A 24,985-nucleotide genomic window follows, 5' to 3' on the forward strand; every position below is an offset into this window, starting at 1 on the left:
CCGAGGGAGTGATGTGTTGTGAAAATAAATAAGAATGAAGCACTTGCAAATGCAGCATGTGAAGTCTATCAAGGACTGAAACCTACTTTCTGTGCTGGCTTCTCCCAGGCTGCCTTTATTTACACCTTCAGGCCCCTGACCTTAGTTGGCAGTGGAAGCTGTGGAGGAAACAGCTATGAATGTATTTCTCTGTATGCAAAGATGTTCTTCCAGGCAGAGATCCTGGAACCCACTCATCAGGTGTAGCGTGAGCCATAAGACATTTATTTAATCATGGATGTTTATGGCATCTGCCATGTACCGCATGTGAAGAGAGAATTTCCCACATGTGCCCAGAGAACTGAACTGTGGCTGCTTTTCTACATCACAGCCTCATCTCTGGGACATCCAAAATGAGCTTCTTTTGGAACCATGAAATAACTACAGGTCAAAAACCATGGCTGTGCCTATGCATCCCCTGCAGAGTGGGAGACACACTTGGGTCTTCCGGAGTTGAATTTGGCTTTTCATGTATAAGATAGGAAAAGAAACACCACCCCTTTACTATGGCTAAGCACAGGTCCTTCTCAATGCTTCAGAGGGGTCATCTGTTTGGCTTATCTTGAAAACCTTTACCAACTAAAGGCAACGTCTTCCGCAACATTACACCATGGGACCAACCTCTGATTCAGGAAACTGTTGATTGAATTTAGGCTAAATTTTAGTACTGAGTTTGGCAGACATCTGCCGTCTTCTCTCATCTCAGTTAAAAATTGCTTGGACTCATCAAGCATTTATTCTCTTCCATGATATTCTGCTTCACATAAGACCATATGCATCTTCAGACTACATCCAAACCCCTCCATTATGGCATATAGTCACTGCCTGGGCTATCAACCTTATAGTTTCCCATGCCTGGCCAGACCGCGGAGTACCTCACATGGCAGCTGTGTCCAAGCAGTTGAAGTCCCATCTTCATTGTTGAGTCAATGAGAATTTCCTTTGCATTGACCCTTACTTTTCTGCTAGGAGACATGGTAGTCTATATTTAGAGAGAGAGAAGGGAAGCTGACAGGGGATTTCTATTTCCCATGTATTTTTTATGCAAGCAGTGTTTGGAGTAGATTGTGTTTACAAGTATCATAATTGTCTGAAGCTCTTTTACCAAAGTGTGCCTAGTAAAAATGGCCTTTTGCTTTCCCCTTCACAGCATTTTCAAATATCTCAGTGCAGAGTGCATCTTTTGTCTTCAGGAAAACCAACCAAGGGATGGAATTTTAAGCAGGGATTTTTTCTGTTCGGTTTTCTATTGCTGTTGTTGTTGTTTGGTTGTTTTTTTAATTTATAAGCTAGTCTGTAGGGCTGGAGAAATGTTTTGACAGAGAGGAAAGACACGATAATAGGTAATGGACTAATCCATTTGTTGTGGTTGCTTTACCACTGAAATTTGTATACATTGGAAACCGCTAATAAAAATGGAGCCATTTACACATAATTTAGTTGATTGAGTTAGTTCTAACTCTTTCACAGCTGCCTATGAAGTGCATAGTTGCTTAAGGTTATCATTTTGAGAAGGTTTTTAATTTAGGCGGATGCCAGAGATGCGGGCCACTCTTATTAGGAGATATTCTGTGCTGTCCTTGTACTGTGCTTTATATAATTAGTGCATATTTAAACAGTACAGCTATTTAATAACCCCTCTGTGTGTTCCACGTAATGATTATAATTACGCCAGTGACTGAGCACAGAACCGGAGCATCCAACAGGATGTCCTTGTGACGCACAACAGCATGAATTTTAATTGATTCCTCACCCAGATTTGGCCAGGAGATTCCAGGTGTAGGCTACCAGGCTGCCTGTGCAAACCACGCAATGCTCAACCACATGGGGAAACAAAAGTCTTTATGAGGTCCTTCCAAGGACTGATTTAACTCCCAGTCCACAAGCCACTCCAGTGCTGGGAATATTCACCCTGGCTGCAGAAAGTCTTAGACTGGGTACGTGGACAATAGGAACTGTGAGGAAATTTATCTTCTGGCTGAGTCAGCGGTGGGTAAAATCTAATGCTTGCTCCCCAAAATGCATGTTCAGTTTATTTTTTTTCCCTTTTATTAACTGTTCGCATATCACCAACACACTGTACATACTCCTTGGTAGAAAGAGTTCTGCAAAGGATTACAGATAAGAGTAAAATCCTAGAGTGCATGGGTCTCCATGTGCCTACAGGCATTAAAAATTAGCCCACAGTCCCTCTAATTCATCACACACTTCTCCGTGAGTGACATTTCAGCAGCTGTTTCAGTGGCATTTGAGCCAGAGAAGGACAAGATATAAGTGTATTTAATAAAAAAATTATTTCTTATCAAGATTATTTTCCTATTAGGGAAATCCAGAAAATCAAGCTCACAGCCTTTAAAAGTAATGTTCTGCAAGTTTGTGTGAAAATTACACTTCTTCCAAGTCCACAGGTTGTTCACAAGCTGAACTGCACATTCCTAATGCAAGGTACAGAAACATTTTCCAGGCAGGAATCACATCTAAACAGCAAAATGGTCCAGCAGACCCCCTCCCTTCCCTCTCTGAGTATTCTGCTTCCTGTTAATGTGACAACACTTGGCCAGTGGAGAAGTCACATCAGGAGGAAGAGGTGCCCAAAGCGCTCAGTGGTGCTCAGTGCCATTGCTTTGAAGTCATCACTAAGGATAAGCCTTTATATTGAAAAAACAAAGCGGATGTACCCTTCTTCACAGCCTTGCCCATTATCAGAGGCAGCAGCATCTCATCACTGAGGTGCTCTACTCGAGCTTAGTGTATGGGGCTAAGGCAAGGAGGCCACTGACTGAATCCAAGCACCGTTCATCACTTCCTATGCTGTTCTTGGTGCCAGACCTCACAGAGAGATCTCGGTTAACCCTTCTGCCAGGTGGATGCTGGCCATGGCCAGGGCACGATAGTCTGCTCTTCCCTGCAGTAATGCATTATTTACGCCCAATTATTCACCAAACAGTTTATACTAACAAACTTCAGTTGGTCAGTTGTTTCTAAGTTGCCTCACTCCCACCACAGATCCCACTGCAGCCAGAGGAGATGCAGCTATTTTACACTAGTGGAGGACCTACCCTAAAAATGCTGACATCCCTGATTTGCCATAATGATCTTTTCATTTTCTCCTTTTGAAAAGGAGAGTAGCAAAAAGCAAGTAATATGCAGGATTATTCATGCTAAACTTCTTCAAAGCTCTTAGATAATCAGTACATTCACAAACAGTTGTTAGCTCTTGGAATACTTTTGCACAAAGATTAATCTGATGACGAATCCTTCAGTTTACCCTTCTGCAATCCAGTGCTCCGCAAGTTAGTCTCTTTGGCATCAAAATCCTTTCAGCCAAAATGTCTTTTATGTTCTTCATCAACAACCCTTTACCTGTTACAGCTTGGGTTGTCTATTTTCATTAACTAGCTTCTATGGAGGAGGACATTGGCACAGTAATTTTGATTTCTTTGGAATGACAAAATAGAGCTCTAGATAGATTTCTAGTACAGGTTGACGAACTGGAAGAAAATCATACCTGCAAGAAGATGTGCTGAGCTAAATGTATTTTGGTGTGGTACACTTTGACAAAAACTAGACCTTTTCCTGCCTCATACCAATGTAGAGCTATTTGAGATCAGGTTCCTCTACAGCTAACAGGCAGACGCACCCCATCGCTCAGTGGTTTCTGTCCTTCTGTGGCTATAGTCATCCCCTGGGGTGGGGAGGGCGGGATAAATTTCTGTGCTCAGCACATGAAGAGCATCAGGAAGCTGTATTCTGGATTGATCACATTTGTTACTGTCTGAAATACCTAACTGAGAAGTGTGGTCTCCTCTGGGCTCCTCATATACTCCAAGGAGAGAGACAAGCACACCAAGGAGGGGAGCAGAAGTTAAGCTGAATGTCAGAAGTGCTTCTTTTTTCAATATGTTTCTGCTCAACTTGAGCCTGAGATCTAGTGTGAAGCTCTGATGTAGGTCCTTGGCATCTCTCAAACCTCCAACACTATCACTGCCTGTCAACCGTGAGTACCTTGAGAGTCAGATCTCAACACCCCACTCAACAAAGACAGCTTTAATTCTAGGAATGACAACAATGTTGAGGGAATAATAAAGGAAGATTTGTTAGAATGCACTATCCCAGCGAACAGAGAAAATGTGTTTCATAGGTTAGCATGTTGCCCGTAAGCAGATCTGACAGCTTAATTTTCTAACATGGTACACAGGAAACTTGAAATGAGCTTTTCAGCTAAGTTTGGGACACAGAGTGTGTCTCCCAGTGTGTTTAATGGAGGCTTTCAGCCATATCTCTCTTCCCCCCGCTCTTCAGCCTCCTTATTCTGTCTCTCTCTTTCCATGAGATGCATTTCCAGATATAACTGCCGAAGACAGTGTTTCTGTTTATGTCTATTGGTTTGACAAGGGCACAGTTTGGACAGCAATACTCTTAGATGCTTCTTTTACAACAACAACCTTCAGGACCTGAGTTCTGGGTTTCGGTGTTGCACTTATGACTGTTTCTAGCTGGGAGAAATAATGCAAAAATGCTTCAGCACACATGCAAATAAAACACTATAATGGAGTTATCTTAGCTTTAAAAATCCCAGCTAATTTTCATATCCAGGACGTACAAGACCAGTCAGCATTGACATCCTTGTTCCTGTAAGGTGAGGAATAAATGGGACACCTCTTCTTGGCCCTGGAAGAGGGAGAGGTCTCAGGATCACATCATCTAGCGTAGGGCACATATGGCTCAAGGTACGAGGTAGACACCCAATGGCTGTACATTGTTTCAAGACAGCAAAGTCTTGCGTAGTTCCTAGAGGAACAAAACCCAGAGACAAGGACGTGTTTAACAAAGCACTTGACTTACACTCATTTACAGCAGTTCACACTGGAGCACTTAAAATTTTACCTCCTACTATAATGGCATGAACTATACGTCCCAACTGAAGATCCCAGTGAGTAAGCAGTGACAGCAGATAGAGTTGCAGCAAAACGTGGCTGCTCTGATCCAGTGCGTTCAAGAGAAAAAAAAAAGAAATCCAAGAAGAAGTCTCCAGGTTCAGCAAACCATGTTCAGCAGACCAAGGGCGGGCATTGGCACGAAGTTTTTCCAAAGTGTTTGAGAGATGTTAAAGAAAGTCTTTTGCATAAGCCAGTTGCTTGGAAAGTAATTCTGAAAGTGGGTGTCATTTTTTTCCACCTGAACTATAAGGTGCATGAACATTTGCCAGTCAAATGGCTTCTGATGAATTTAAGTTTCTAGCCTAAGGCACCCAAGGGCCGCAAGTATGGACTTTGTTTTCTGTGTGTGTGAGGGGGTGTCTGCAGCAAAATGAAAAAGACTGCAGCACACTCCCTTCTTGCTTTGACGTGATTTTGGTGACCTGCATGTGATAACGCCCAGGACACCATGCCTGAGTGCCACTCCTGCATGTGAAGCCACATGAAGCTGTCACAGGTATGATAGCAGATGTTTCATCCAGCCCTTCCCTTTGCTGCTGTCTTTCCCACCACGGAGCACAGATTTTTAAGGCTGAAAGGTCTGTTTTGAAAATCAAGCCAAGTGGCCCCTTGGTTTGCCCGCAGCAGGCAGTAGGCATTGCTGTGGCCTGGGTTAATGGGGAAAGAGAAGAGTGTATTTCCCCAGCGTGTTACTTCCTGACTACGGTCAAGTTTAGGCCAGTGAAGACTTTGATCTGAGTCCCTGCGTAGCTGAGGAACAAGCATCTCCATCCAGAGATCGTGCTCTTTTCTCTAGGAGAAGCTGCGGTGATCTTTGTTCAAAGTAACAAAGAAAAACTAAGGCTGAAGTGCTGGCAAACCCATGACATGACCGTGGGAGACCCATCCCCGCAGCCAGCATCCCTCCCAGCCAGAAATGAGTGCCACGTTCCCAGCCTGACACTGTTTGCCTGCCGTACCCAGCTCTTGGCTCTGCTCTCTCAGCCCTCCCCTACCCTGAACCGTTCCTCTCTGCAGATGGTGGTGGGTCAGGTTGGTGCCGGCTCCTGACACAGACACCATGTTCCTCAGTTCCTGGCACCTGCTGCATAGCTTAGAAAGTTGCCACTGCAAAGTACTACAGGAGCAAAAAGTGGTATCGCTCTGTAGTGGAGGCCTGAGAAAATTATAGCTGAGTTTCTGTTTTGTTTTGGGTTTTTTTTAAAGCTGGTGGCTCTACCTCACTGCCCAGCGTAATTTTAACTTCGCAAACTATGAAGGGAGAATGCCAAAGTGGTTGTGACTGGGAGTTAATCCAGTAATTCCTCCACGGTACCCAAATGTGTCAATCGTTGGCTGCAGCTTTCAGCTTCTAATAAATTGTCCAGGGACCCAATTTGGGTGTTACTTCAAATGTGAGCTGAGAAGACGAGGAAAACAACCAAGCGGCTTATTGCAGAAAATACAGGTTTTAATCTTCATTATCAGCTTCCCCATCTGCAGAATTTGGGGTGCACCCAGGAGCTGATCAGGAAGGGAGCTGGCCTGGGGAAGGCTGACCTCTGCTTTCCCAGCCTTGATGAGTGGTACAGGTAAGCTTTGCAGCATGAAGAGCAGACCCAACCTTCCCAGCATACAACACAGATGGAAATCTTAATTCTCAATTGCCCGAACTTCTCATTATCTCAATGACTTTATCAGTCAGTGCTGGAGTAGCCAGAAAACAAAGCTACTTCAAACATCTCTGATTGTGTTAAGGTCCTCTTTAGAAGGAAGGGAAAATCCTCCTGGGATGCCTTCGTTGACTTTTCCAACAATTTTCTCAGGGCTTAAACACTAAAATTTAGCAGAAAAAAAAGGGGAAAAGGATAGAACAGAAGCTACTGAGAGCAGCTCTGAGGAGAAAGACTTGGGGATGTTGATTGATGAGAAGCTCAACATGAGCCAGCAGTGTGTGCTCACAGCCCAGAAAGCCAACCGCATCCTGGGCTGCACCCCCAGCAGCGCGTCCAGCAGGGCGAGGGAGGGGATTCTGCCCCTCTGCTCCACTCTGGTGAGACCCCACCTGCAGTACTGAGTCCATCTTTGGAGCCCCCAATATAAGAAGAATATGGACCTGTTGGAGCAAGTTCAGAGGAGGCCACGAAGATAATTAGAGGGCTGAAGCACCTCTGCTATGAGGACAGGCTGAGAGAGTTGGAATTATGCAGCCTGGAGAACAGAAGGCTCTGGGGAGCCCTTAGAGCCGCTTCCAGTACCTAAAGGGGGCTGACAAGAAAGATGAAGAGGGACTCTTCATCAGAGAGCGTAGTGATAGGACAAGGGGTAACAGTTTTAAACTGAAAGAGGGGAGATTTAGATTTAGATATTAGGAAGAAATTCTTTACTCTGAGGGTGGTGAGACACTGGCACAGGCTGCCCAGAGAAGCTGTGGCTGCCCCATCCCTGGAGGGGTTCAAGGCCAGGTTGGACGGGGCTTTGAGCAGCCTGGGCTGGTGGGAGGTGTCCCTGCCCATGGCAGGGGGGTTGGAAGGAGATGATCTTTAAGGTCCCTTCCAGTCTAAACCATTATATGATCCTATGATATATACATATGCATATAAGTATATATATATAGTTAAGAATATGTGTGTGTGTGTATATATAGGAGACTTTCTGATGAAAGTGACATTTCTGAAGGCTTCCTGGCATGGAAAAGGGCTGTGGTAGCCCAGACCATTCTATGATTCTATGAAGTGAGAGGCTGTCCTGGCTGCACCAATTTGTATTCTGGTTGTTCCCATCCCCTCCAGGATCATGGCTTGTAGACCAGTATGCAACACTAGAAGTACTTAGAAATATCTTTGCACGGAAATGAATGAAGCAAGAATCAGGGCTTAATTTTGCACAAGTCAGCCAAGCGAGCTCTCTAGTTTCATTTCTGAAGGTTTTTGACCCCTCTAGTCCAAGAGGCACTGAGACAAAACCAGGCTGGGAAGTCCTTCTGTGTAAATTGCAGTTTCAGGTACAAGGTGCGTCTTGTATATGTAGGAGAAATGGCTGTAATAAAGCATGCGTGGAGGTGTATGTGTGTTTATAGCTCATAGTTGTTGTTTTTTTAATAGATGCCTGTTGCTTTTTAAGCAGACTGTGATTCCATCATCATGGCGTCATCATGGCTTTCACGTAGCATAAGCACTGCAAAGTTATTAAGAACATTGTTCTTGCAGATGCAATGATTAACATAAAAATGAATTGTACAGCAAAAGAAACCAAAAGATAAACTTTGCTTACACAAACATGCTGTGCATGTGAACCATTGGTATTTAGTTAGAATTACACGTTACAAAGATCTCACTCACAAGCACTGCTTTTGCCCACAGCAACATGAAGATGTAAAGCTTTTTATTTTCTTGCTGATATCTATCCCAAGGGGATGCCATTTCTTACAGAAATCCTTCCCAGTAGAGTTTAGCTCCTGCAAACATGTGTCTCACCTTTACATTAGAGTGACAGTAAGCATCTTAGATCTGTTTTGTGCCATTACCGCTGCTTTGGAGTCCGATCCTGCCAACCACTGAGTGCCTTTGCCTTCCACGAACACCAGGGCACATTAAGAGGCGTGGTGGGAACTCAGTACTGAGTAGGATCAGACTGTGATGCCTCAGTATTAAGGTCAGACTTACAATGCATTAATATTGCTCAACAGAAATATTAGCTGTCAAGAAGCTTAGAATTGTTCTTTTTATGGCTTAGGGAACAGTATTATAGCAAGAATGACGGGAATATAAATTCAGAGGGTGTTTACAAGGTGGGAAAACAAGAGCCAACATAAGTGGGCTATTATCTGTATTTGGTATTGCCTGATTCTCAGTGAAATGAACATGGAGAATTTGTGCTGAGCAGGCTTCTTCAAGGTTAGCAGAGACACGGCGTTGTTCCCAGGGGAGGAAGAAGAGTAGACGGTGATGGAGATGAGCCACAACACAAGCTGTCAGGTTTTGCACCCCACAGCAGAGTTTCCAAAAGCAAATGATGGAAGATGACTACGGCACTGATGAAGCTGTTTGCCTCATCATGATCTATGAAACAGTGTGTTTCTGCCCTTCCCCAAGCCCCCAGCAGATCTGCAGGGGTTAGTGGGGTCAGCTCCTTCTGTCAAAAATGCTGTGGCTTGCCAAAAAGAGGTTGAGACAATGCAGAGAACAGAAATGAAATTCTTCAGACTATATAAAAAAACCCCACAAGCTTCCAGACTAGCTCCAAATAATATAAAAACTGTAAATTCCTTATGGATGTCGCTTCTAGAGCTGTAACACCAGCACAAAAATACCTGCCAAGAACTCCAGAGGTGAAACTGCAAGAGGCAAAGATGCAAAGACAACCACTATTTCTTAATAAATGTATTGATGAAAAACTATTTTGCTTTTAGTCACCGTTAAGTCCACTGATGACATCAACTCTTAAAGTATGTCACATAAAGGTCTGGTCAGGTCAAGGGAAACATACTGGGCTGGCCTTAAAAGGGAATGTTTTGAAAAAATTTGGGCAGAATGGGAAATAAAGTTTAAATAAAGATAGTGATTCCAAATATTATAGTATCTTTCATGTAATGGAACGCCAAGAAGTTATTAAAATATCTATTTGGCAGAGGCAGCAGTGAGCTGAAAAAAAAAAAATCGTGTATAAAGAAAACCTGAAGTAATATTTGGCTTCAAGGGCTGTGTCAGGCATGCATGCAGGTTGTGCTAACTGCAGTCAGATATCAGCTACTAGTTCAAAAATGGTTCATTTGATTGTAAACATTTTCCAATTATTTACCACAATTCAAAAATGGCAAAACACTTTAGCGTATTTACCAATTCTTCTCCTTTTTGGAGATAAAGCTACTCATTCAACTCTATCTAACATTGCAAGTAGTTTTGGTTATTTTCAGAGATGCTTAATCGATACGCGTTGTTATTTTACAACAAGGATAGGGTTTTACAAAAAGGTCGTAAATTGAGTGCTTCTGGAACATAAAAAGTCTTGGAAATCTTCTAGAAAATATTTCCTACAGAAGACTTCATAATGTTTCTGTGGGAATAGGAAAATCTTTTTATCTGTGGTTCTGCCACTGAATCAATGTAAAAATGGAAATAGTCTTTGAAAGCAAGAATGATGAGGCAAAATTCTATGACTTGGTGTGTACAGGTCAGATTAAATAATGAAAATTGTCAAACTGTAGCCTTCATAATCTATGAAAAATATCCTTAAGGTATCCCAGGAATGCAGCCATTCTTCTTCTCTCAAAAGCAATTTTACCATGTGGGGTTTTTTTCCCCTCTCTTCCTCGTGATGAAATGCTCCACATTCCAAATACATCATGATATTGCCATTGTCTCCAATTTAATCCACCAGTAATTGTATTATCCTTCCCCTCTATATTGATCTGGATGAAGCACTGGCACCAGCAGCTCCCTTTGGTGCTTTTAGGCCCAACCGAAGGGCAATATCTTCAACCACTGGAATAAAGTCTGGTGTAATTAAGGATCCGATGCACAAGTCAGCATGCTGGGGACTACATTACGTGTACTTAATTGGGTAGCGCTCTCTGTATGCACACACGCCAAATGGTTAGTCTTAATACAGAACGGGTCTGTAAATGTCTGGGCTGCTGCTAAAACAAAGCTCTGCAACTGAAGAATTAATTTGCTTTTCCCAGACTCTCTGGTGGTGCCTAGCACTGTGGTAAATGCTCGATCCCGAACGCTTCTGCAATGTGCAAAGTACCCCCCAGTGAGAGCGAACTGTAACAGGACTGAGTTATGGGGCTTGGCCATGTTGTGGGCATTTGGCTATGGCTGGACCTTGCGTACATGTTAATGAAGAGCGAACCTGCAAAACCCTTCCGCCACCTGATAATGGCTTGGGTAGGTGCTAATTTAGGAAAACTTTGTCCTTCTTGCTTCATAGAAACTCAGCACTGAAAGTACACGTTTGTTGCAGCTGATCATGTCTACCTATGTATTCATCGACTGAGAGCTTGTTTCTGAGCATCTTTGACTTTGCTTAAAATAACAGAACAAAGTAAAATCAGCAACTAAAACTTGAGACACCTCCAGCCCAATGTGCCCTAATTGGTAGGACATACACAACAGGTCTTTCCACCCTTTTGAGTTGACTGTCTGAAAAGATGAAGTTTGGCCCCAAAATATTCAATACCAAGACCTCCAGACTGAGGCATTTCATCTAAGCTGAGAGGGAACCAATTCCCCTCCCTGATCCCTCCTGTACAGGTCTTATGAGACTCCTGACCAGGTATGGCATGATGTAGCCATGTGAATGAACATCTCCTGGAAGGTCATTGGTACCATCAAATCTCTTTTGACTTTTGGGGCCTAGGTTGTTTCTGTTTGGCTTTTTCATCTACCTGAAGTTCATCTGTCCCACTGCTTTGGGATAATACATCACATAACTGCTGCAGTCAAGACAGTTGCACAATATGCAGGACATGAACCCGATCAATATTTGTGAAATACTGGCTGTATATTTTTCAAGCAGTTCAGGACACAGCTGCTCATGCTTTTAGCCGCCCACAGCCCTCACCCCAGATCTCCATCTTTTTACCACACTGACCTCCATAACAATATTCTAGACATTAAAAACAGAGGAAAAGAGAGTCCAGCTCCTTCTTCCTAATCTGTTTTAAGAAAACAAACTAGTTCGACATGTCCCCTTCACGATCACAGCCCCATGCCAGGCTCACCACTGGGCTAGGTTAACTGATCCATAGCTTTACCTGTGCTGGGGGATCCACAGGGACAATCACACGAGCAAAAGCCATGCAGGGCAGCTGGTTAAACCACTCTTTGATCTAAAAATTTTCTCTGCGAAGTCAGTAAACCTTTCAGAAATGGGATCATCAAGTACAAAGCATCTTCCTATCTCTCTGTCTCTCATCTGCCACACACTAACTTACCTGGAACAACTAAAAGGAAATCCTCCTTCTTTTAGTGTGTTTTGGGGGACAAGGGGAAAGGGGGAGCTGGGTCTTAATGGTCTTCCCAGCAAGCTTCACTAGATGGCAGTAAGCAGAGGCAAATGAGTTAGAAAACCCATTTTAGAAGGACTCGGTAAACCTCGGTGACCAGCTGCTTAATCCAGCATTGCACCCCAAAACAAGAGACTGTTCCTGTGAAGGAGCACCTCCCTAAAAGACGTCAGGATTTATTTACAGTTGATGTCTCTTCAGCCTCTGTGAAGGCTGCGGTTGTCAGGAGACTAAGTCCGAGCTGGAAAACTCCTGCCGTCCCCAGTTCTTCTGTAGGGGTACAGAAGCTTCCGTCCCCGCTTCTCCATCTGCGGGGTCGGTTTGTCAGGTCATTGTTCATCTGTTTGTGTTTTTCTTTGGCGGTCCAGCTTCACTGTAACCCCAAAACAAGATCAAAGGGTCTTCAAAGTGCAGGGACGTTTCGTGGCCAGTACCCCAGGGGACCCCCCCAGGGCATGAGCCCCGTGGCAGCTTTTTCAGTGCCAACAGAGTAGTTTGGCTTTCCTGTTGTACATCAGAGTCTCAGCATCTGCTGTTTGGTTTGATGGGAAGTCTTCAGCTTGGCAGTGGCTGTAACCCTTTGATTTGAAGCTGGGCACCTGGCTTGCCCCTCTCCTTGCCTTCTGTGGTGGCAGGATGGCTGGTGGCAGTGCCCTGCTCTGCACCATGTGCACCCTCTGGGGGCTGCAGTACTGTGTCAGATGGCACGCAGGGATATCAGCGATTAATCCAACCACTCGCTGCGTTGGACTAGAAGGTGCTAATTGCTGCCAGGAGACTTTTCCCTGCAGGTTCCCCATAGACATTCTCAAAGCAGGCTGAGGAGAGTTGGGCAAGAATCACTGTGAGATGTGCTGTCAGAAATGAGAGATCATGAAAACCAGAATTTGTCAAAATAGCTTTGTTTTAACAGAATTTTCCACAGGGGACTTCCCAGGCCAGCAGTAAGAAGGAGTGTGACAGGGTGACTGGTTCCTGAGTAAGACACCATCCTCAAGCCCCCATCCCAGGCAGGACTTGCAGTGCTGGCCCAGGGATGCCTGCTCTCCAGGCTCCTGTGGGAAGGGTCAGAAGTCCCTCAAGTTTTGTTTCCTGCAGAATTGCAACCAACTTCAAATTTAAAATCTCTTCTTTCTACTCAGAAGGGAATTTTTTGTGGGTTTGCTTTTTTTTTTCTGGCCAGCACTCATACCAGGCCTCACAAAGGAGCAAACCAACCAACCCCTCCATGCCATGAAGACACAAAGCATCCAGCACCATGGCAGACCCAGGGAACATGGCAGGGTATCCCTGGTGCAAACACAACGTTTGAACATCATTTCACATTTTAGCATTAAGATGAAAATCCAGAGAAATGTCCGCAATGAGCTAAGACTATGTCAACACAGAGCTCACTGGAGCAGTGGACAAGAAGGACTTCTGAGCTACAGAGAACCATCTGCCATCATTTACATCTAACATAAATATGACCTAATACAGATCCAAAGGACCAAGGTCTGGAATACAACAGTGGCCTGGTTTGTCCCAAACATTTCCAAATTAAAGGCAAGAGTCCCTCTTAATGTCTGTCTTGCTGGATCTGTGATTCTTTCTTCATGGCCAAGTGAAGATCCATCTTCCATAGGACTGGAGAGGCTGTCTGCACCTAGAAAGCCTGGAATCCTGGTGAAGAGAGCATTCCTCATGGGCACCAGCTGCAGCATCCCCTGGAAAAGCCCTGGAAACCCAATCTCCCAACTCACAGCCTGTGTCTCTAATAGACAGCAGGTGGTTACAATCAGGAGATGAATTAGTTTTGATGGAGGGTGCTACCTGTGAAGGTCTCTGGAGGGGCCTCTGTCTCTCTCTGTTGGCTTTTGGGGGAACTCTTAGTTTAGGAGGTCTGGATGACCTGCTTAGGACTAATCATTTCACATTTATGTGATTTAATGCCTGAGTGAGACAGAATGGACCCAAAGCCCAAGGCTGTATGTATCATATCAATCTCTTTTACAAACAGAAATAGCTTTGCAAGGCCCAGTTCTCCCTAGTTTCATTATAGCCTTCAGAAGTTATTTTGAATTGAAAGTCCTTTCTAAAGCGTGGTTCCAAATGAAATATTTGCTTCTTGGATAGATTTACAAGTTAGGTAACGTTATGCAGAGATTTTCTCACCTTTCGATATCCTTCCTTTCTTGTGGGACATTGAAGTGTCATACAGATGAATAGCACAATGCCATTTTCAGTCACGTAAAATCAACCTTAGTTTAATGGGTGGTAACAGCCCTCAAATGCATCTTGACTATCCCTGGGGGTTGGCTGTGCAAGATGCATACAGCCTCACTGACATCAAGGATCATACTCCCATGACTTTCCAGGGCAAGTACTGGGAATGGGAAATTACTCCCTTTTGTTCCTCATGCCCACTTAGAATGACATTGCTGTAATGAAATCAATATATTAAACCCAGCTATTCCTTGTACATACTTGTTGTAAAACCATGAGATGTTGTCCCAGGAAGCCTCACCAATCTTTCAATCTCATCACTATTAAGCCTCTTAAAATTATTACGACCAAGCAATACCAATGCTTGGATTTGTTTAAAGTAAGAGGTAAAAATGAACTTTCTGCAATATCACTGAGGTTCTTAATATCAGACTCTCCAGTCCTGGGCATGAACAGCCATCATCTGCTCATAACCCAGCAGGGACTCCAAATCTGTATCAGTTACTTTGAATATGAAGCTTTTGAAAGCACCAGCTGTGCCGTGTTAATTTGCTACTACGGAGCTTAGCAAGACCAGAGCACTGAACTGCCTACAACGCTCGTTTTATTGATGTGGCTGATCAGGAGCTTTCAAGGTTGGTTTGAGGTGATGCAACCTACATCTCCCTAAGAAGATTAAATATGTTAAAGTGAGGTAGACTGTTGCGTCTTCTGCAAGATTCTGATGCTAATTATGGAAAAGCCACTCGTTGCTGCTGCAAGGATTGTTTCAGCCTTTGATTGTGCTGGTTCAGGAAGCAAAGCAACATGTGCTACATTTTAATATCCCAGTTAAAAACGAGTCCATGGAAAACTAGCAGAGAACTGAGAATACCACCCAGAAAAAGACAGCATCAGTATATTTCTTCCATTCATAGGTGCCGTCCTTACAAACAACTGTTTTCTAAAAGTTTTTACATTGCCACGTAGGAAGATGGAAAGACAGCCTACTGCTTTCTAATGAGATTATGGACTCTAATGCCCTCCAGAGAGACCAAAAATCCTCGCTCAGTAGAGGACTTGGAGGGAGGATGACTAAAGGTCAGCTCTTACACAGCACTGTCACAGCGGTGCCTATCCCCCAGCAGAGACACCAAAGGATACTTACAAACTCCCCCATCCCACTATGATCAGCCACTGAATTACTGATAAATGCTCTCGAGAATATATTAATTGCCACTGGTTGCATGGGATGACATCATTCAGCAGAGGAGGGGAGCATATGGCCCGTGGCACTGAGCTGGATTTTAGGTAGAGCAAGACTAGATTCTGAGTCAATCAAAACCAGAAGTCCCTGCTCTCAGATCCCTCTCAAAAAAAAAAAAAAAAAGTAAAAAAAAAAAAAAAAAAAGTAAAAAAAAAAAAAAAAAAAGTAAAAAAAAAAAAAAAAAAAGTAAAAAAAAAAAAAAAAAAAGTAAAAAAAAAAAAAAAAAAAGTAAAAAAAAAAAAAAAAAAAGTAAAAAAAAAAAAAAAAAAAGTTAAAAAAAAAAAACAAACCAAGAAAAGCTCTCTTAAAAACTCTTACAGAGGCAAGTTTATTACAAAACCAGCAGAGGCTCCCCAGAGTCCCCCGGATTTTTTTCTGCATCCCATGCGCCACATGCTTTAGGCCATAGCTGCTTTAGGGAAGCATGTTCCTACATGTTTGGCAGCCCAGATCCAAGCCGTTTGATGATACAGAACAAATAATGATAGATTTCTCATGTAATTAATGCCAGTAAGGGCACTTCAGTGAAAGAAGGATGTCAACCTTGATTTGGCACTGAGATTCACTGCAACACAATGGCTGAGGCTCTTATTTATCCCTGCTGTGATACTACAGGAGTGTGTTGGAGCATCTTTCTAGCCCTCAGCAACTGGCACTGGAAAGCTCCTTCTCCTGTGCCTGATCTGCAGATCAGTCCAATCTGTTTCAACACATACCTCCCTGAGCCTCACTGGAGACAGGTCTATTTGTCCTGGTGCTGGAGCTCCAGTGTTTGCCAAGGGAGCGTCTTTGGGATCCAAGTTTGTTTGACTGTATGTATTTCACACACATAGGTGTTCAAACCAGATGTGGTTCAGTGTAAGATCATGATTTCTACAATACTACAAACCCAAGGAGTTTTAGCAGCTTGCTGAAAGTACTATGACATTTACGTATTTCTGTATGTGGGATGGGGAAGATACTGCTGGTATCTTTTATACTGACAGTCTCTGACAGCATAAGCAAGAAGATAACGCACAGTGTTGTTAAAAGAACAGCCTGTGGTGATTTGAATGGCTTCTGGCAGCTATAATGATGGGAAATTGAAGGAGAGGGTTCATCTCTCAGGTCAGACTTCCTGGGATGAGACCTGAAGACTCAATCCTTCCAGCTTTAAGGGATGGGCAGCTGCAAATATAGAGCTAGGTCTCCACCTGGTTTGGACCTAAAAGAGTGTAAGTCAGTGGTTTTGGTAAGTTAGTCCTGCTTGTTACTGCTGTAAATGAGAGATCAGCCAGGTTTTTTGTATCTGTAGTGCATACACTGGTCTAAATTCATCACCGTTTGAATTCAGAGGAGCAGACGGCTGTCCCACTGAGAAAGAAGAGCTAGGGTTTGACAGATCCAATTCCTGTTACTGTCTCTGACCTCCTCAGTTACCCTGGGCAAAGCTCTCCCCATCTCTCAGCTTCAGTTACCCAATTGTATTACTCAGACTATACATCCCCGACCTGTTGGAGCCATTGACAACACGTGGAAGAATTCCACCCAACAAGGAGAAGGAGATGAACTAGTGATATTTAATATTCCAACAGCATCAGAAGAGAGGGTACTTCCAGCACTGAAGCCCTGGGGTCTTGCTTTTGGGATCACTTCTCTTCCAGTTCCCATAGCCACTGTCAGGAGAGGACAGTTGCAGCTGAATTAGTGCAGAGCAGAACTTGGCTGCAAAAGGACAAAGCAGAGCTCTGTTTCCTAAGTGCTGGGTAAAACCTGCCCTGAGCATAATCGTGCTTGTTCTTCTCTCCATAACACTTTCCTCTTTCTCTTAGTATCACTTTATTTTGCCAAAGTCAATATTTCAGGTGTTGTTTGGTTTTAATTTGACATTTATTCCTAACGTTCAGATTTTATTAGTTCAACTCCTTTTTATTATTGTTTGTCAGCATTAATTCGGGAGTGTATATCATTTGTAGGTGGAGTAGTATGACTACTAAAAGGCTCCCTGACATAATTTGCTGCCCTGTTAACAGTAGCAATAATTTGAGCAATTAGCGAGGCCTTGACATGGGCTTTAGCTTCTCTGTCACATAGGAATACCTCCTCGGTGCAGCTGCCATGCTATTTATACTCCCCCGTCAAGTCCCAGACTGAAATAGTGCCCCAGGAGAGCAGCCTGTAATCAGTCCCTTCGCAATGACTGGCTGAGCACTAAATAAGTCCTGGCCTTGATTATATTAATGAAGCTGCGTGGGGAATGCCCATCCGGAAATCCCCAGGTGCTGTGCTGATAGAGCAGTCTGTGTGCTCACAGCATCCCTTCCCGCTTCCCCTGCCCCAAGGAAATCCCTGACAGTCCCTTTGCCAATGACTGTGGCCTGATAACAGAAGGGTCACCTCAGTTCTTGGGGACTGAACCTGCTGGGAACCTCCACCAGGAGATGCGGAAGCAACCTCCCAGCTGTTCATCTTGGTCTCCTCCGGTGGGTCATGGCAGCAATGGCTTTGTCCCTGAGATTAAACATACCACTGTGGCCCCTTGTATAAAGTGCAGGGTGGCAATGTTAATGGAAGTCTCCTACACCAGTAAGTACTGGACAAACTCCTGCAGACTAGCAGGACATCACTGCTGCAGCCAAGTGGCACATCACTGTCTCAGAGGACATCTGCAAGGGACAGAGTCCTGTGTTGTACCATCTCACACTTTGAATGAGGAATTGAGGCAGGGATGTCTCACACACAGGAGAATGAAAACTCACGATGGAGCTGGAATTACCTCAGACCCTGAAGGTACCTCTGTGGCCTGAGACCATCCATTTCCCTAGAATTGCAGGATTTGGGCCTGAATCAGAAGAGTCATGAAGAGCAGCCCAAGTCCTCGACTGATTGGTCAAGCGAGATTCAGCCCACGGGTCCCTTTGGTGCACTGCAGCACAAAAAGAGATGTTTTATCTCTAGGAAAGAAAAGCTTCATTAAGCACCCTGGAAAATTTCATATGGAAAAAACCCCTGTGCAATGTCAGAGCTTAAAGCCACCACGCTAAAGCTCTATTTTTGGATCTCATTAAAATAGATACAATCTGCGCATAAAATAAATTACTTGCCTTATAATTTTCAGTTCAGTTAGAGATTTACCAGTAAGAGCAGTAATTAACAAACTTGTTCTGCTTTTTACTATCAAGACCTTAATTCAGCACATGGTTTTGGTGAGATTTATGCTCAACTGAGCTTCCTTCACATGGCAAAGGGAAGGTCCCGACCATCTTCCTAACCCAGTGGGGTGCTCCCTTCTGCTTCTGCTCTGAAGGCTTGAAGGGCTTCACACTAGGCAGTGGCCCACGAGCTCAATCACCCACACCTCAACCTTTCCTCCACACAACAAGATCCGCACAGGAGGCTTTGAAGCCACCTTCTTGCCTCAGCAGTGGCTGGGATGCAGAGGACACATGGTGGCAATATTGCCAGGTCATAGAATCATGAAGTCATAGAATTGTTTTTGTTGGAAGAGACCTTTAAGATCATCAAGTCCAACTGTTAACCTACCACTGCCAAGTTACCACTAAACCATGTCCCTCAGCACTACATCTACGCATCTTTTAAATACCTCCAGGGATGGCAACCCAACCACTTCCCTGGGCAGCCTGGTCCAATGCTTGACAACTCTTTCACTGAGGAATTTTTTCCTAATATTCAATTTAAACCTCCCCTGGCACAACTTGAGGCCATTTCCACTTGTCACAGAGTCACAGAATCACAGAATCACAGAATGTAAGGGGTTGGAAGGGACCTCTGGAGATCACCTAGTCCAACCCCCCTCCCAGAGAAATGTATACCTAGAGGAGGTTGCACAGGATGGCGCCCAGGCAGTTTTCAAATGTCTCCAGAGTCAGAGACTCCCCCCCCTCTCTGGGCAGCCTGTGCCAGGGCTCTGCCACCCTCCTCCATGTTTAGATGGAACTTCCTATGTTCAAGTTTGTGCCCATTACCTCTTGTCCTATTGCCTGTTACTTGGGAGAAGAGACCAACCCCCACCTTGCTACAACCTCCTTTCAGGTAGTTGTAGAGCATGAGGAGGCCTCCTCTCAGCCTCCTTTTCTCCAGGCTAAACAACCCCAGTTCCTGCAGCCGCTCCTCATAAGACTTTTTCTCAGGTCACCATTCCTGAAGGATGTGGTTGTATGCAAGATGGCTGAGATCCATGCTTGTTAGCAGTTTAGGCCAGAGGCAAGTTTGAGCTGGCTTGTAGATATCTAATATACCATGTTGATTAACTATAGATTATGTGTTCAGGAGGAATCATTATGATCAGCTAATCTGCCCTGCAACATCACATGCACTCCCAGTCTCACTTCTGCATCACCAGCAGAAGGAAAGGTCCTCTCCTGCAAATCTCTCCTGCAGGAGAGGTGCTCAGAGCCAGGCTCAAGCTGCCTCCTAGACTTACCCTTTTCTTTCCCTGAAGTTCATCAGCAGGATTTCGGTACGAGCTTAAAGCTAGGCCAGGTCAGATCTGGTGAACTCACAGCTAAAATAGCTTAAAGCCTATTTCACAGAAACAGACCTCAAGACTGACGGGTTGAAAGACCACATAAAATAAGGACAGAGTAAACAAAAGAGTGCGGTCTGCTGCTGCTTTAGCAAGCAACGGGCATCTGCAACTAGGAACGGTTTCATTCTTTTCCTGTGAGTTACTGCATGATGTGATCAAACAGGAATAAGTATCTGAAATTAAAGGCCAAAAAAATAGTGTAATTGAATTGCTGATTTCTCTGTAAGGCTCCCTGAGATAAAAGAGTTGTCCCCAGGGAAAAGAGAGACCGGGGAAAAGCATGAAAGGCACGGTTGATGTCTTTTCTGCTTTGCATATAATCCCCTGAAAACTGGAATGTCCAAACGCTTGCGACGACACAAGCAGGACTAATACTCTGGGATCACATGAGTGATTATCTGATTCACAGGTGAAGATGGTAATAAAGTGGCTGAAAAGCCAACTGCCACTGAGAGGGCAAGAAACAGCAGGTTCCCTTGGTTGTGGGACATGCCACAAACACCTCTTGAGATCAAGCAGTAAAAATAATTAGGGTTGGGAAGGCAAGGAGTGAGGTTCCCAGATGGTGTGGGTGATAGATAAGGAGTTGTCCTTTTTATCTGCTGCCAGGCCATCCGCTCATCCAGTTTTGTGGCTGACTCAGATCTCCGTTGACACACGGGGCTCTGTGCCGGTGGAGCTGTCAGGGCAGCATTGCTTCCAGCCTGGATTAAAGGTTAGGCAAGCTGCGTCTTGCTTTGAGGTCTGGTTATTTGCTTTTGTTTTTATACCACAGAGAAGAGAGGAAGTCTTGCCAGGGCAAGATGGTTGTCACCCATCTCTAGAGGACCAGCAGCTGGGAGTGTGAGGATGGATAACTCAACTGCATCATATGTGACTCCTATACCACGCTGTGTAACACCTTCACCAAACCTGTGGCCTTGCAAAGTGCTTGCGGGAGCCCTGCCCAAAGAATAGCTCCATCCTTTTTTGCTCCTTTATCAAATAAAAAACATGGCAGTCATCCCACCATAACCATGAAGATCTGCAAACCAATCTTCCCTTTCCTTTCCAGGTCTGCCAGTCCACACACTAGTGGCAATTTGCCCACAGAGAAAGTCACAAATGTTTTTTAGAGCTCCTTATGTACCTGATTTTGTGCAGGAGAGAGGTCTGGTTTGGGTCCCATGGAGCATCCGATCAAGATCTTTGTTGAGGAGCATCATCTGTTGTTGCAGTTACCTGAATAGCAGTAACATTTGCAATTACACTGGCTGCAAAAAAAAAATCTCTCAGACATCTTGAGCCTCTGGGGAATAAGGTGATCAACCCTGAGGTCAGGAAGAAACACTGTGCCTTTGGGCAGCATTGCACAGCGAAGTCTGCTTTGTAATTCCAGGGCAGCAGATAGAGCGGTAGGCTTTTCTAGCATGGAGATGTGTCCCGAGAAGGACAGATCTTTGAGAGTGGATGAATAACAGGTCTGGTCAAAAGTAGATGCCTGTCACAAGGTCTGTTTGGAAAGCAGAAGTCAGCAGCTGCCCATTCAGCTACCCAGATTTTTCTGGCTATGTTGGTGATGGCAGAGCAGACCCAGACTGTCTTGCGTGTCCACATTAGGGTGTTTGTGGTGGAGCCTTTCTCTATGGATCATGCTGATAGCAGGAAAGTGTGTGGGCAACCCTGTCGTTACAGACATGTATGACCACCCCAGCAGTGTAGGAGAAGCTGTTGATAGGCTCTAGTTGAAAGGATGCCGAGCTAAACCAGCTTGCTTGAGAAGCCATCTTATGGATTTGTTGTATATGCCATGGAGTGACACGCCTGGTACTATGTTTCAGATCAGAACTGGTAATATAAAAATGCATGGCCTGCACAAATAAGGTGCAGAGATTACAGGCAGCACCAGCACCTTCCTGTTCCCTGCATCTCCTGCAGCTGGTGATGTTCATAGACACATCCTGCTGAGTGCTCACAGAGCAAAAGGAAAATCTATCCAAAACCCATGCAGTGTGACTGCAAAGCAGACTCCTTCCCAAGCCCGTGCGGCTTTTGCACCCATTCATGCTGTACGGGATTGTGTAAGATCCTCCTTCTTTGCACAAAGAGGGAAGATGTGCCAAAGGCAAAGATATAAACCCCTCGAGGGAGATATTCAGTGGGGAGAAGAAAAGAAAATGGGGTTACAAAGAGAAATCCTCTTTTCATAGGACCTTGGTAGCGCTAGCATTTGCAATGGTGTGGCCATGAACCATCCATCTGCAAGAGGCGGTGAGAAGCAGAGGGAACACTAGGTCGTGCTGTTTCCCCAAATTCTTGTGCAGGAGCGCTGGGGCTGGATTGCACATTTCTCGCAGGGACTGAGATTTTTTTCTGCCGTGGGTTAGCAAAGAACTTTGATCACACTGTTTTGGGTGTTCTTGCAAGGGAATTAATTGCATTTGCTGTGTGAAATGCTGTGAGCACAGAGGCAAAGGCTCAGGGCAGGTCTTTATAGGGAACCAGAGCTCCTGTGCTCGAACGTGAGATAACGCTGCTTATATTATAGGGAAGGAATGATGAATAACAGCAACGGTTCGGAGAGTTTAATTAGCCTTCCTGCTATTTCCATCAAGAGAGGAAAAATAAAGTGGGAATTCTCTTAGGATACAAACTCAACTGTGTGCTGACGCGAGGCACAAATGAATGCCATCTGGGCGCGGGAAGGAGGCGGCTTTATCGGAGTCTATTGTACTACTTTAAGTGTGTTGAACACTTGAATTCACTCTACCTTAAGGCCGAGCGTTTAGCAAACTGCGGCAAAGTAATCCTGTGTCTCAGTAGGTAAAGAGCTCCAATGAGTGGTGTATTGGCTTTGTTTCCATCGCACGGTAAAGAAAACTCTCTGCTCCCAAAGAAGAGTTTCTTTGTGTTCCCACTGTTCAACTGTGGCTTGTGCCCCCTAAGGCTTTTAAATGAATACATGAAATCAGTGTGGGGATTTTGAGCTCTGTAAAATTCATTGCTGTGTGTGCACTTCAGCAGCACACGGGAGCTTTAAGTATTTTCCTTTAATTTAGCAGGGAGCTGTTGCAGCTGCTGTGGCACTTCAAAGACCATTCTGTGTATTGCTCCTGCACCTGACGAACACAAGGCCGCGGTGTTGTTAAACTGCCAGTTTAGAGAGAAATGGCTTTGCAAGCCGCAGCCAGTGCCACCTCATGCTCTCAAGCCTGGCTATAGCCGCACCAGGTCTGTGTGTGCTACCCCATCACTCCAGTCTGGTCCAGTTAATCCAGCTTCATACCAGCTGGGACCATCCTGAGCATCTTGTCCAGTCTTTTGCCTAAACAGAGATCACCTGAGCTGGTTTCTGTCTACTCACGGAGTCTCTGCAGCGCTTCCTATTCGAGTAGGGTTTGGATATTTTCAGTCACAACGTTTGGGTTTTTTCTGCAAATCGCATGCTGAGGACTCTTCACTTACTGGCAAGCATGTTGCAGATGTGCTGGGACGCGAACCATGTTCTGAGACAGAACCAGACTACCAGCCTCCCTTAACCACACGCTACAAACTTCACACGGCTTCAGAGGCACAGGACGTGTGTTGTGGATCTCAGAGAGCTGAGGAAAGATGAGGTCCATAAATATTATGCAGGCGATAAATGGTGGTAGCTCCCCAAGACCCAGTGCAGGCAGAGCTGGGCTGGCTCATGTGCTGGTCCCACAGCCAGGGAGTCACATTGACCAGCAGCCCTTTCCCCATCACAACCAACCTAATAATTTACATGCAACCATAATATTTACAAATCTGTGCTCTTCTGCCTGCCTTTGTAACCCCATTCCTGAGTTCATGGCTGGAAAACAGCCATGGGATGTAGCAGACTGGTAAGAAAATGAGGGGTTTCTACTAATGAAATGAAATGAAATGAAATGAAATGAAATGAAATGAAATGAAAATGAGAGGCTTTAGGTCACCAGGCTATGTCCTATCTGAGTCAGCAGCAGCCAATGGATGCAGATGAGGAGACCGGTTTTGGTCACCTGGGGGCACGAAGCAGCTGTGAACCCGATCCATCTGCCTAGCTGGGCAAAGCAAAAACAGCCATTCAGTAAAACTGGCCAATGCATTTTTGTCTGCTTGGTGAAATAAATATAAAATGAGTGGATGGATTCCACCTGCTGCCTGTGAAATGAAAGCTGTCAACCCTGCAAGGGTAAATGCAGGTCTGTGAGCAGGCATCGGTTAAGGGAACGGCACACACTGCCCGGTAACTGTCCTGGAGGTAGTGTGATCACAGAGCACACTGCCAGAAAGAGCCATGCTCAGGACGTGCTCATATCATAAAAAAACAGGAGGTTGGAAGAGACCTCTGGAGATCATCTCATCCAACCACCTGCTCAAAGCAGGGTCACCTACATACAGCAGGTTGTTTGGGGCCATTTCCAGTTGGGTTTTGAATATCTCCAAGGATGGAGACTCCACAACTTCTCTGGGCAACTTGTGCCAATGCTCAGTCACCGCCACAGTAAAACATGCATCTCCAGCCCTGCTTCCACCAGTCTCATCCCAAAGGGCACATTGTACAGATTTCTTGCCTCCTGCAACAGAAGGCTGAGACACCTTGGCAAGACAGGTGTGATTCAATTTATCTGCACTGTACCTGTTTCACAAAGAGAGAGAAAACTTCAAATGCCAAAGCAAGCAATCAGGCTTTTAGAAGATCCTCAAAATAATGAAACGTGTCCCTGTTACAAGCAGAAGCTTTTAATGCTTTTTTCCTCATTTCATTTCTCTTCTTTCTTTTTTTTTTTTTTTGGCTGTATAATGAAAAGTTTGAAAAGGACATAGTTCCCCATGCTTCAACCCAGAAGCCATCTCTTACTAACAGGTGTTAGGAGCAAAGCTTCTATTTCACTGCCTGGCAGTTTTTTTGGGGAGATTTTGGTACAGGGGGTTGACAGAGACCTGGATACAGGATGCTCCATTGGTCTCAGCTGTTCCCGCCTTCCTAAGTTGTGTTGCGACCATTTATACCTCAAAGCTACTGAAAATAGGGTATTTGCTTATAAGAAGTG

Source organism: Charadrius vociferus, unplaced genomic scaffold (genome assembly GCF_000708025.1).
Source record: "Charadrius vociferus isolate BGI_N301 unplaced genomic scaffold, ASM70802v2 scaffold32, whole genome shotgun sequence".
NCBI lineage: Eukaryota > Metazoa > Chordata > Aves > Charadriiformes > Charadriidae > Charadrius > Charadrius vociferus.